This window comes from Fukomys damarensis, unplaced genomic scaffold, assembly GCF_012274545.1.
Source record: "Fukomys damarensis isolate Sample0158 unplaced genomic scaffold, DMR_v1.0_HiC HiC_scaffold_37, whole genome shotgun sequence".
NCBI classification, from domain to species: domain Eukaryota; kingdom Metazoa; phylum Chordata; class Mammalia; order Rodentia; family Bathyergidae; genus Fukomys; species Fukomys damarensis.
Genome location: NW_022900949.1, coordinates 27,011,819 through 27,024,632, shown reverse-complemented (window position 1 = coordinate 27,024,632; position 12,814 = coordinate 27,011,819). Strand labels below are relative to the sequence as shown.

Sequence of the window (12,814 nt, the reverse complement as noted above, 5' to 3'; positions counted from 1 at the left end):
TATATTAGTACTAGGAATTGAACCCAGGGCCTTTGAACCCAGGGCCTTTGAACTGAGCTGTATTGTATCCCTAGATTTTTAATTTATTTTTAAAATTTTGAAGTAGAGTCTAAGTTGCCAAGTTTCTCACGTTCTCCTGGAACTTTTGATCTTCCTGCCTCAGCCTTCCAGAGCACCAAGATTACAGCTGTGAGCTACCACAGCCCACAGCCAACTCTAAAATCAAGTTTGAACCAGTATTTCAAAAGCAAGAGAGTTCACTTTAAAAGACATGTCCAGGTTTTCTTGGGCAACTGGTGACACGGGGGTGACAATCAAAACATTGCGTATCTGGTACAGCTGGGCACTGATCCACCAACACGGAGCTGCCCGAGAGCCAGTGTGATGGTGCTTGTGTCCGGCCACGTGGCGTGGAGTGTGCAAGTACAGCACTGACGTCATATGCGTGGCTGTGCCTCGGCATTCTATTCTCCAGGCATGGACCCTAGATGATCATTTCGTACACTCAAGAAACAAGCTCAAGAGGTTCACTGCTACCATGCTCCTAACAGGTCTGGCCCGGGCACTGTCTACACGTCTGTCCAGGATGGATGAACGGTGATATCTGCACTTGAGGGGGACACAGGGCGCAAGTGACGATGCATGCAAACCACTCAGAGAGGAATCAGCCTGAGAAATATATTGCAGAGGCCGGGTGTGGTGGCAAATGGAATCCAGCCTTCCAGGAGGCTGAGGCAGGAGAATCACAAGCTCCAGTTCATCCTGAGCAACTTTATGACTTAGAGGGATCCTGTCTCAAAATAAAAACGGGTAGGGGACATAACTTAGTGCAAAGGCCCTGGGTTCAGTTCTCAGTATAAAAAAGAAAAAGAAAGAAAGAAAGGCAGAAAGAGAAAGAAGGAAAGAAAGCAAGCCAGCAGGGAGGGAAAGAAACCAGTCATCAAAGGCTCCATAGAATGGTTTCACCGAATCAAGTTCAAAGGCGGGCAAAATTGGATTGTATTGTTTAGGAGCCCATCCAGGGGGAGACTCTGATTAATCAGAGGAAAGAAGGATGACAAATATCAGAGCGGAGGGGCTGTGGTTGGCCAGGGTCACCCAGGGTTCTCCTGATGTGGGAGACGTGCTGTTCTTTGATGTGGACCGTGGTTCCACGGCTCATGCTTTGCTGTTATTCTTTTAAGCAAATGTGGACGCTTTCTGTACTTTCTTGCCTAAAAGTGGTGCCTCGCAATGTACAAAAACAATGGGCAACAGTGGCCAGTGAGCTCACGAGAAGATGTCCAACATCGCGAGCGAGTGAGCTCTTTCACACTCGTGAGGGTGGGAGAAATAGGACAGACCACCACCAGGGCACAGGGGGCACAGCGACAAGGACCCTCATGCCGTGCTGGTGGAAAGGGGGCCCGGAGCCCTCACTGTGGAAAACAGCTTGGCCATCCCTCAAAACGTGAAACGCCAGGTTACCCCACGACCAACGGTTCCCCTCTTTGATATCTCCCCAAGGTCAATGCAAACTTTTGCAGGCTCGCGGCAATATTGTTCATGATTGCTAAACAGTGGGAGGGTGACAAATGTCTATCAGCAGATGGGTAGATAAACAAAATGCTGTGCAACCATACAATGACAATTTTCTAAAATTTACTGTGACCTGAGTCAGACTGCAGTTAACAAGTGTGGAGCAGGGGGAAAGGAGGGAACCCTTGTACACTGTGGTTGGGATGTGGATGAGAACAGCCTCTTTAATGGAAATTCCTCAAAAAATTAAAGTAAGAGCCGCTGCTGGGAACACATCCAGAGGAGGTGTGTGTGGAAGAGGTGGCTGCACCCCACGTTCATGCGCCACTGTCCACAGCAGCCAGGAAACGGAAGCCACCTAGCGCCCGTCTGCTGAGAAACGGATAAAGAAAATGTGATCCCTACGAGCCCCACAACCCATTCAGCCTTCAGAGGGATGAAATACTGTCATTCGCAACAGCGTGGATGGCAGAGGAGATTATTATGTGAAGCCAAACGAGCCAGGCACAGAAGGGACAGGCAAAGCCAAAGGCTTCCTGGGGAAGCCACAACTGCTGGTCTCCTGAAAGCCAAGAGCAGGATAGTGATCGGCAAGGTGGGAGGGGAGGGGAGAAAGGGACAGCTTCAGTTACAGTTAGGTAGAGAAACAAGTTCTGCTATAAATTCTGCATGATGGGGGTGACTCAAGATAAAGTACTGCATCTTCGCATAAGCTGGAGGGATTCTGCATGCTTTCACTAAAATGTTAAATGGCTGCATTGCATGCTATGTGACGTATGCCTCCATAAAGTTGTTCTATTTTAAAAGGCAGTGGGAAGCCTCAGAAGGTTGAAGTGAGAAAGCAGCATGAATGTGCTGTGACCTGCAAGTCTGTCCTCCTAATGTCATTGCTGCCACAGCCGGGACACTGACCCCAGTACAGAAGGCTGTGTTGGCGTTGCCGTGGCGGCCACTCACTCCTGCCCTGGGCAGCGTCCCACCCCCTGAGGTCTCCCTCTTCCTCTGTGGCCGCCGATGGCCTGAGGCTGCGGTGGTGTTCAACGGCCCTGAATCAGGTGACACCCAGCCTAACCCTGCTAACTCTGCACTCTGAGAGCCTCGGTGATCACATTATGCCTGCACTAAGTCAGGCCTAATCACAGCTGCGCGGGCCAGGGCTGGTCACCCTTAGGCACCCAGCCTCGTCCCCAAGCAGCATGGGAATGCTGGGCACTGCCCTTTCTATCCGGTCACCCCTGCATCCAACCAGGGCAGAGAAAAGATGGGGCGAGGGTAAAGGGGTGAGTCTGGAGGGTCTGGAGCTGTGGAAGGTGCTGGAGGGAGACTGGAGGCAGGAAGAGGCTCTAGCGTTATTGAGCCCGCTGGGTCCTGCCAGGCCCCCCTAGGTGGTTGTGTCCCCTGGCAAAGGTCAGGACTCCCTGGACCCCGGGCCCGAGGATGACGGTGCTCAGCAACAGCATTTCACCGCCAGCCACTGCCGCAGCACCAGCCCTTTCACTCAGTTTGATTCTCAGACCCATTCCACTGGGTTTCCCCTTTTAGGAGCACAACTCGGTAGTTGTCCTTGTATTCCCAGAGTTCAACCATATGGCATTTTCATCGCCTCCCCCCAAAACAACCCTCTGCCCATTAGCAGTCACTCCCTGTCTGTCTCCCCTCTTCCCGGCCCGAGGCAGCCCCTGATGTACTTCCTGTCTCCATGCAAGGGTCCTATAAAAGAGGCGGCACAGGACGGGGCAGTTCTCCAGGTCCCGGACTCTCCTCCCTGGCCGGGGCCGAATAGTGTGCTCTGTGGCAGGAGAGGCCTCACCTAACCGCACTATCTTGAGCTCACCTTCCTTTCCCAGTCCAAAGGCACCAAGATGGGGCCCCGGGCAGTGCTTTTCCTGGCACAGCCTCCCTTCCCATGCCCGTGGCTCTGCACCTGCGGGCCTTATCTGGAGGCCAATCTTTATCTCCGCCAGTCCCAGCAGACTCCACGAAGCAGTTCTACTGCTGCTTCTGTACCCTGCGGGGAGGCTTGCCCCGTGTGACAAGTATCGGAGACAGCAAAAGGCTGGAGGAATTCAAAGATCCACCACTGGGCGGATATATCAACGCAGGCAGCAAGCCTGCAGTGGGACAGGGAGGCTGGGTAGCTACTGGGAGAAGAGACCAGCGAGACACATCATTAGGGGAACAGTCAGGTGTGCAGGGTCTGCGGTGTGCTCCTGTCTGTGCAAGGAAGAAAAGGTCCGCTGTGCTCCCAGCATCTGGGAGGCTGAAGCAGGAGGCTTGCAAGTTGATCTAGCCTGAGTGATCTAGTGACTTAGTGAGATCTTGTGTCAAAGTGAAAAAAGAAGGGACAAAGGCCTGATAGCATGGCAGAGTGAGAAGGCTCTCAGATCAATCCCCACAGCTACAAAAAAAAAAGAAAGAAAGAAAGAAAGAAAGAAAGAAAGAAAGAAAGAAAGAAAGAAAGAAAGAAAGAAAGAAAGAAAGAAATTAAAAGGCCTGCTCATGTATGTGCCTAGGAGGGGCTTCAGGATAGATAGGAGATGCCCCTTGGGAGTTTGTTTTTTCTTTTTTCAGTGTTGCAGGTGAAGCGTAGGGCCACATCCTGGAGAAGTGGGAATTCCACTATTAAGCCACACTCTCAGCCCTAGGCCTTTTGCTTATGTGTTTTTGGGGTGGTGCGGATTTAACCCAGGGCTCCTGCACGCTGGGCAAATGCTCCACCACTGAACTGCATCCCTAACTCTTTTAACAAATTATATTTTGAGCTGGGGATTTAGCTCACTGGTTCTGCTGCCTGCCTCACCGGTGCAAGGTCCTGAGTTCGAACCCTGGTACCAAAAAAAGAAAAGAAACAAATTATATTTCGAGACAGTGTCTTGCTAAGTTATGCAGGCTGGCCTCAAAGTTGTGATCTTCCTGCCCCAGCCTCCGAGTTGCTGGGGTTACAGGTGTCCTCAGCTACCCTTGTACCTTTTAAATGTTCTACTATGCAAGAAAAAAAAAAAAGAGTCAGTCACTGGCTTCTAAAGCCTTTTATGACTGTCGGAGTGCACAGTGACTCCCTCACGGTTTCCATAGCTGCCCTGGGCTGCTGGAACACTGTGCGTCCCCTGGGTGCTGTGTTGACCAGGAACCTTTGTCAGTACCCCTTGGGCCAGCAGCTCTGTGTTGTGCTCCCAGATGTCCACACCCTGCTCCCGCTTCCCAGGAGGACTGGCCTTGAAGCTCCAGGGAAGGGTGTGCCGATAAGCTAGCGCTCAGCAAAACTACACCACACCAAAGCCCTCTCGGCCTGTTTCCCGGCTTCTGCAGGGTCCACTCAATGCTGCAGCCAGGGCCCATTTGAAGCAATGAGCAGTGGAACCGTTGCTTTGTAAATCCTGGAGCACTTGGCTTTGGGAGGGTGGGACACTAGCTCCAGAGAGGAGCAGGACGCGGTCTCCAGCGTCAGGGCCCTCAGGTCTGCCTGGCAGGGAAGCGACAGCTTCTCCCATAGCCTGTGTTAAGCCACGAGAGGACAGCGGGAGAGCAGGTAGTCAGGAATAGGGGCATCTGGGGCAAAGGAGCTTTTCGGTGCCCCTGAAACCTGCGCCAGCCACCTGGCCCACCTACAGGGGCCCAAGACAGTGAGCTGAGCTCCTGGGGACTGAAGTCAGCTAGACAGGGGTAAGCATCTCCAATTTTTTGATATTTATGAAAAAGAAATTGATTGCAGAAGCACAAGATAGGAGACACTGGGAAAGACAGAAAGCTTCAGATGACCACAAGTTCAATAGGAGTGAAAAGATAACTAAAAAGCCAAGAGACTGAGGCCATATTAACTGATGTCTAATGCACATGATAGGGGAGGGGTTGTCTTCCTTTGTGACGTTCAGAACTGTGCTGGGCTCTAGCAGACGGACAGAGGAGGAACGAGCCGAGGTCTAGCTCTGCGGGCTCATCCCCAGACAGGGTGAGTGGAGCGGGGCCAGAGCTCGGACACAGGAGGGTGAAGCTGGAGGGCAGCAGAGCCTTGCTCGGGGAGGGGCCGAGGCTGCCCGCTCCCCAGGGCTGCAGGGGCAGCCAGGGAGGTGGTGAGCTACTGATCCCAGCAGTGTGCGCCAGCAGCCCCTGGGGTCTTAAGAGGGGATTCTGGCACCCAGTGGGGTGGGGCTGCCCTGGGCCCCTTCTCTGTCCTCCAGCCATGCCCCAAACCTGTCTGGAACAGCAGGAAGGAGTTTCTGCACCACTGGAGGGAGAGGGATCAATCTTTCTGACAGGTCCCCCAGGAAGTGCCAACAATGAGCCTACCAGGAGCTGCCCAGGGACCAGAACTACACGGGGTGGGGCGCTCTGGCAGGGAGGGGCCCGGGGAGAAACTTGGCTCCAGAAGAAACCCTGATTCGGGACGCCAAGGAGATGCTATCGAGGTCTCCCTCCCTGCCCGCCCCAGGCTCCTGTGGCTTCCTGGAGGAGGGAGGGCCGATGTCCTGGAGCAAGGAAGGGGTCTGGAGGGTGGCAAGCTAGCGTGTGTGTGTGTGTGTGTGTGTGTGTGCACGCGTGTGTGTGTGTGTGTGTGTGTGTGTGTGTGTGTGTGTGTACACGCAGATGGTTCACCGGCACAGGGCCCCCCTCCAGGCCTTGGGACTCTGCGCTGTCCCCTGACCTCCTACCCCCATGACCCCAGCTGCGGCCCTCCAGCACTGCTGCCTCGCCTGTGCCACATTTCTTGCAGGCCTGGTGTCGCCCAGCAGCTCGGCGAGTACCGATATCCCTGTCAGGCTTTCCTGGGCACCGATGCCAGAGTGGCCATACTGGTCACCGGTTCTCAGCAGTCACTATCCCCAGTGGTCACTGCTCTCGGTCTCCATGGACTGCTGGTAAGACCAAGCTGTGGACTCAGAGAAAGTCCTGAGGCTTGGGAGCGTACCAGAGACAACAGCTCCGGTTATTTCTCACCAAATGTGAACCAGAGGGACACAGGGTGCAGAGCCAGTGGTGAGCAGGGCCCTTGTGGTCACACGAGGCTTATACGGTGCCGATGAAGGCAGCAGAGCTGAGAAGCCGGCACAGGGTGAAGGGTGTGCAGCTGGTTCCAGAATGTCACCCTGATCAAGCAGGACCTGAAGCTATCCCCTGGGGCCTTGGGTTCATGGACTAGTGAATTCTCTCCGTTCTTCCACCAGCTCTGCTAATTCAGTTTAAAGCATCCCAGCCGAGAGGGCCAGCCTTGCATTTGCGCGGCGGGAACATCCTCTGTGGAGACAATGGCCAGGCCCTAGAGATGGGGTTTAGGCCTTGAGCCGCAGGGAGCAGGGAGGGTTTCTGCAGCCTCGCAGGGCTGTGTGGCTGCAGGTGAGGCTGTCCCTCCCTGGGCCTCAGTTTCCCCCTCCAAACAGTGTATGGGACAGAGGGAAACGAGTGAGGGCGGGATGAGCAGACAAGCAGCACAGCTGGCCTCCGCCGCCTCCCTGGGATCCCAATGGGACTTAAGGTTGCAGAGGCCCGAGGGAGTGGCCCTGTCCACTCCGCTCCCTGCCCGTCGTCCAGCTCCTCCTCCTCCTCCTGCCCCACTGTCTGTCCATTCGTCATAAACGCAGAGGGCTGCACTGCGGCTGTGCTCCTCTGGGCGACTCAGATGAAAGCGGGGAGCCGGCCTCCCCTGAACACTTGGAGTATTTTCTTTCTGGACCGGCCGACGTGGGCAGCGTATTCCTGTCTGACTCAGGTGGGGAGGGCAGTGGGGCTGCATTCCTCCAGGCCAAGCAAGGCCGCCCCGCAGGGAGGGCTCAGAGCAGGGCTCGGCGCAGACCCCACGAGCGAGCCGCGTCTCTCCGGAAGGCAGCCTGTGCACCCTAGGTTTCCAGCTCAGGTGTGCAGCCTCCTGTGCTCACGGCCTGCACACACAGCTCTCTCTCATCACTCTTCCCCTCCTCCACCTTCTCACCGCATAGTAATTCAGCCCCTGCCCCACGGGACAGAAAGTAGCCACCACCCACTTGTCATGCAGGCGCAAACCTGATGCCAGCCTCAGCTTCCTCCTGCAGCCTAACTGGAAAATGTTCTATTGCTGCTGTTTTAAAGACAGGGTCTTATTGTATAGCCCAGGCTGGCCTCACCTTGAGTTCCTCCTGCCTCAGCCTCCTCAGTGACGGGATTATGGGCGTGAGCCACAGGGTCTGGCTCCCTATTTTCTCCAAACTTTGCTCCAGAGTCCTCTTTTCTTTCTCCAGCATTCTGCACCTTGCCCTGGAGCACAGCACTCCCTGACCCTGCCGGGATTTAGTGAGTCTCCCAGGGGAACACGAATGGCCCCAGGGCTAGGTGTTGGTCTGCCTGCTCCCTGCTACATCCTTGGCATCCAGATGGACGCCAGTAACACAGGGACCCTACTGGAGAGGCGCTGACCCTCGGCTGTGTGGAGGAGGCTGAGCAGCTGCTTGGGAATAGGAGGAAGGGCCAGGTGGAAGGCAGTGGGTCCGGGCAGAGGCCCTGTCAGGCGGCACTGGAGAAGCCAGCTGGGGAGGCCAGGCCCAGCCAGGGCTGACACTTCAGCACACGGAGGAATGGAGTACGAAAATCATGACAAAACTGGAGTCAAGGGCCCCAAGGGCCCCCTCCAGGAGCTGCCCCGCAGAACCGAAAGGCTTGCCTCATCTGTGGGACGATTTCTGTGTAGCAATTTTCATTGAAGCTGCCAACTGTCACCCTAAGCGACTTGCACAGTTGACTCTGGCCAGTCAGAGGATGCCATTCCCTGCCAGCACCAAGAGTCCCGTGAACTTTCTTTTCAAATAACTTGTACAACTAAAATCGAAGAGAATTAAAGATCTAAATATCAAAACAGAAACACTAAACCTGCTGGAAGATAAGTTAGGTAGAACTCTCGAAGACATTTGTATGGGAAAAGACTTTACGAACAAACCCTCGGTAGCCCTGGAACTAGCACAAAGAATCAACAACTGGGGTCTCATCTTTTTAAAAAGCTTCTGCACTGCAAGAGAAACCACCAACAGAGCTAAGAGACAACCTACAATGTGGAAAAGTTTTTTACCAGCTGTACCTCAGACAAAGGTCTACTATCTAGATTATGTAAAGAACTCAAAAAAGTCAGACCCCCCAAATATAAAGACCTGATTAAAAAATGGGCATCTGAAATGAACAGACACTTCTCAGACAAGTAAAAACAGCAAGTAAATATAAGAAGAAACATTCAACATCACTGGTCATTCGAGATGCAGATGAAAACAACACTGAGATTCCACCTCACCCCAGAAAGAATGGCTGCTATCAAGAAATCACACAGTAACAAATGCTGGAGGGGTTGTGGGGAGAAAGGAACCCTGGTCCATTGTTGGTGTGAGTGCAGACTGGTGCAACCACTGTGGAAATCAGTGTGGACATGCCTCAGAAAGCTAGGAGTAGAAGTCCCATTAGACCCAGCCATCCCTCTGCTGGGTATCTTCCCAAAAGAATTAAAAGCATCACACCACAGTGATACCTGCTCACCCATGTTTATAGCGGCACAGTTTGTAATAGCTAAAGCTTGGAAACAGCCCGAATGCAGCGGGGAACCTCGAGGTTAGCTCTGTCCCAGCACCTCCCAGCAGAGGTGGGGGGCCTGGGAGGGGGAACAACAGAGTGGCCCGGGCTCTGAGCTGCTAGCAGGGCCCCATCTCTGTGTCACCTGGGCCTTGCGGGCGTCCTCACTACTCCAGCACCGCCCTCAAGGCAGCTGTCCTGGCAGCTTGGGGACCTGGAGAGTGAAACTGGGGCTCCTAGGGACCAGTCCCCAGCTGAGCGCTGGAAGGGATGGAGGGCTGTCCTGCGCGGTAGTGAGCTCTCTGCTCCCAGAGGCATTCAAGGCTCCCAGAGTCGCCTTGGATCTGTGCCACCCAAGCAGGAGCCACCAGCCAGGAGAGCCTGGGCTGGCAGCGGTGGCCAGTCTGGAGGGAGAGGCACCTCACACAAGCGTCAGACCTCAAAGGGTTTCTTTGGGTAAGAGGTAAGAAGTGTTCCGTTCCTATATTTCGGACATACAGTATTACATGGACTAAAATAATACTCTTTGAATTAATGTCAGCTCTCTTTACCCTTTGGATGCAGATCTTGGACGATGCTCCCTTACTCATGTGGCTCCTACGAAATCTCTATTGGTCCAGGGCCTTAGTCTATTTTCTGTTGCTGTTGGTGGACACCACTGACGGGGTAATTCATAAAGATGGGAGGCTCTAGAGGCCAGAAGTCCGGGGGTGCTGGTGTCCAGGGAGGTCTTGTGCTGCGTCATGGCCCAACAGAGGGTCACATGGCCGCACGGCCAGCCACCAGCTCTGCGTTCCCGCTTCTTCCAAAGCTCTGACCCCATCCTGGGGCCTCACCCTGCCACCCTTCCTTATCCAGGTCACCTCCCCAAGGCACCGCCTCCAAGTACCAGGAACTTTTGGGATTCGCACCTGAGCTTTTGGGAGCCGCACTGAAACTGCACCGCCCCTCAGCAGGCCCTCGGCGCTGGCTCCCTTCAAACCTCTCTCCCTTCACCTCTCTGGCCAGAGGCACGCACATACTTTAAAAGAGGGCCAGCGTGGCCAGCCCTCGGAGTCTGCTTTGGACAGGAGCAATATCACTCTGTGCACTCTGACACCCGGGAGTTTTTTAAAGGCTGGGAAATAATCTCAGAAAACAACTAGAAAAAAAAAAATCTGTGCGTTTAAAGCAAAAAAACAAAACAAAATGGAACCCTCTCCCTCCCCCAAATTCCTCTTGCTTTTTCTCTCTGCAAAGTCGGCCAGCAAGCATTTGACAGCGCTAAATACAGACGTGGTGAGCAAGGGTATCACCGGGGGTGCTGCACGTCTGCTGGCCAGGGCCTGTTTCACGGGTCAGATGCAAACCACTGAGAGCTGGGAGCTGTAACTAAAATGCTGACGCCCCCACCGGGAACCTCTCCCCACACCCAGCCCCACTTCCATGGCCCTTTGGGCTTCTAGGAGGGCCCAGGAGCGATGTGCCCGTCTCCCTGTGACCCCACACACCTGCCCTTGACTCCTCCCCACCTCGAGTTCGCTGCAAACCCCAGGAGAGCCTCGCTGGCTGCTGTGCCCCAGGGCCCTTGAACTTCCTGTTCTCCCTGACTGAAGTGGGTTACCCAGGTGCTCAGGTCTGGTTCGGAAACCCCCGACCATCTCACTGAGGTCTCTCCTGGCCACCCGAAACGATGTCCCTTTTGGTCATCTCCGCCCTCTCGCCCTGCTTTCTTTCTCATCTTAGCATTCACCGCTGTCCCACCGTAGTCTGTCTCTGCCTGACTATTTGTTGTCGGCCTTCCTCTGGAACGTCAGCTCCACGGAGGCGGGTGCCACCTTGAACCCGGGAGCCCGAAACACTACCAGACACATGAAGAGGTGCTTACTAAATATTTGTTGCATGAATGAAGGCATGGATTTCCAATCCTTCCTTTCAGCTGGTCTGGTGATCTCACTGGGAAAATGTCCAACTCCCCAGCAGTGAGCTCAGCTTTTTACCCATTCATTCAACAATTAGTATTCCAAATAATATCCGTCCATCCGTCCATCCGTCCATCCATCCAACCATCCAACCAGACATCCATCTAGCCGTCTGCTAACATGTATTCTTCTGTGTGTCCCTCTGTCCGTCCATCCACCCTTCCAGCCGGCCATCCCCCACCCAAGCCAGTTCCCAGATGGACACCTATTCTGGGCCCCACAGCCCTCTCCACGCCCCTCCTCCAGCTCCTGTGACCGCGTCCACTCACAGTAATCCTTCTCCCTGGGTCTTGACCGTGCAAGCCCACCAAAGCAGAAATGGAGTCTTATGTATCTCTGATTTCCAGGGCTCCAGACAGAGCTGACACACTGGCTCCGGCTGAGGCTTGCTGAGTGGCGATCTTTCCTTTCCTTCTACCTACAGGTCCAGCAGTTCCTACCGGAATGTGAGCTCCCTGCAAAAACTCCCTGAAGTTTTGAGTCATCTGTCGGTCTCCAAAGTCTTGTGCCTACCGCAAAGGTTGCACTGTAAATATTTAATGAACGGGTGAGTGGGGGGATATGCAAGGGATGGAGCCCTAAGGCCTCAATTCATATGGACTATTTATTAGCAGGGTGACCTTGGGTCAGTCACAGCATCTCCCCGTGTCTCTGTTTCCTTGTTTGTACAAGGAAGGCCACAGTAGCAGGTACCTCAGTGGGTTTTTAAGAGGATTTTATGAATTCGTGTATATGAAATACTTCAAATAGTACCTGGATTAAGACATAAGCTTTGTAGGTGTTTTTAATAAATAGTCACTGGGTGTGGTGGCTCATGCCTGTCATACTGGCATTCAGGAGGCTGAGGCAGGAAGACTGCTAAGAGTTCGAGGCCAGCCTGGGCTATCTAGTGAGTTCAAGGCCAGGCTGAATGACATAGCAAGACCCTGTCCCCCCAAAACTAAGAACAAGAAAACAAAAGTCCTCCCCAAAGAAAAGTCATTCGCAGCTGGGCCCCTGGGACAAGCACTGAAGGCACAAACGGTGGGACAGAAGCTTCAGTTAGAGCACGCACTGTTCCCACACTGGGACCCACAGCACACCGCCAACATCACATCTGGTGCTCACCAGAGCTATCAGAAAACAGCATGAGAGGAAACCAGAAGTGGTGAGGCAGAGAGGGGCAGCTCAAGTAGTGGGGTCAGGAGAGGCTCCTGGAGACACGACATTTGAGTGAACATCTGGGGGACTGAGGAACGGATGTGGTGTGGGCAGTGCTCTAGGCTGAGGGAATGGCCAGTGCAAAGTGCCTGGGGCAGGGGCAAATGCAGAACATCTGATGAACAGTGGGGAGACCAGTGTAAGCGGAACAGAGTGAGCAAGGGGGTATGGAAAATAGGGAAGTCGGAAGGCCGAGAAGACTCAGCATGTGTTCTGGAAGGGATGGGAGTCACTGTGGTTATGGAAGAAGAGAGAAGAGCTTAAGTTACCCATGAAGGGACTGAAGGAGGCTGGTGGTTTGGGCCACTGGGCAGGGTGTGGGCAGAATCTGTTTCTGGCTTTCTTGTGTTTGAGGAGTGGCAGCTCAAAGCCAGAGCCCTGAGTCTGGGGCAGATTCTAGATAAGTAGAGGTGGCTGGACGGGAAGACTGTGGGGTGCAAAGACAGCACAGCGCGAGCGAAGGGAGAAGCGTGGTCCTGCACAGCCAGAGGAGGGGCTGCTACTTCCTGACCGGGTGTGTGGGAGGAAGGCGGGTTGGCTCGGCCCACAGTTTGCGTGGGCCAGGAGGCTGCTGCCAGGGGCCGTGGGCCGCTGGGTGCAGGAGGCTGAGTGTGGGC

The 12,814-nt window shown here is 54.2% G+C and overlaps 1 protein-coding gene across 1 annotated transcript in view; it reads right to left on the bottom strand.

The window, feature by feature from the left end:
• Window positions 1-12,814, bottom strand: part of Wnt7a (Wnt family member 7A) — a 41,243-nt gene that overhangs the window by 2,191 nt on the left and 26,238 nt on the right. The gene's annotated exons all lie outside the window — the stretch shown is intronic.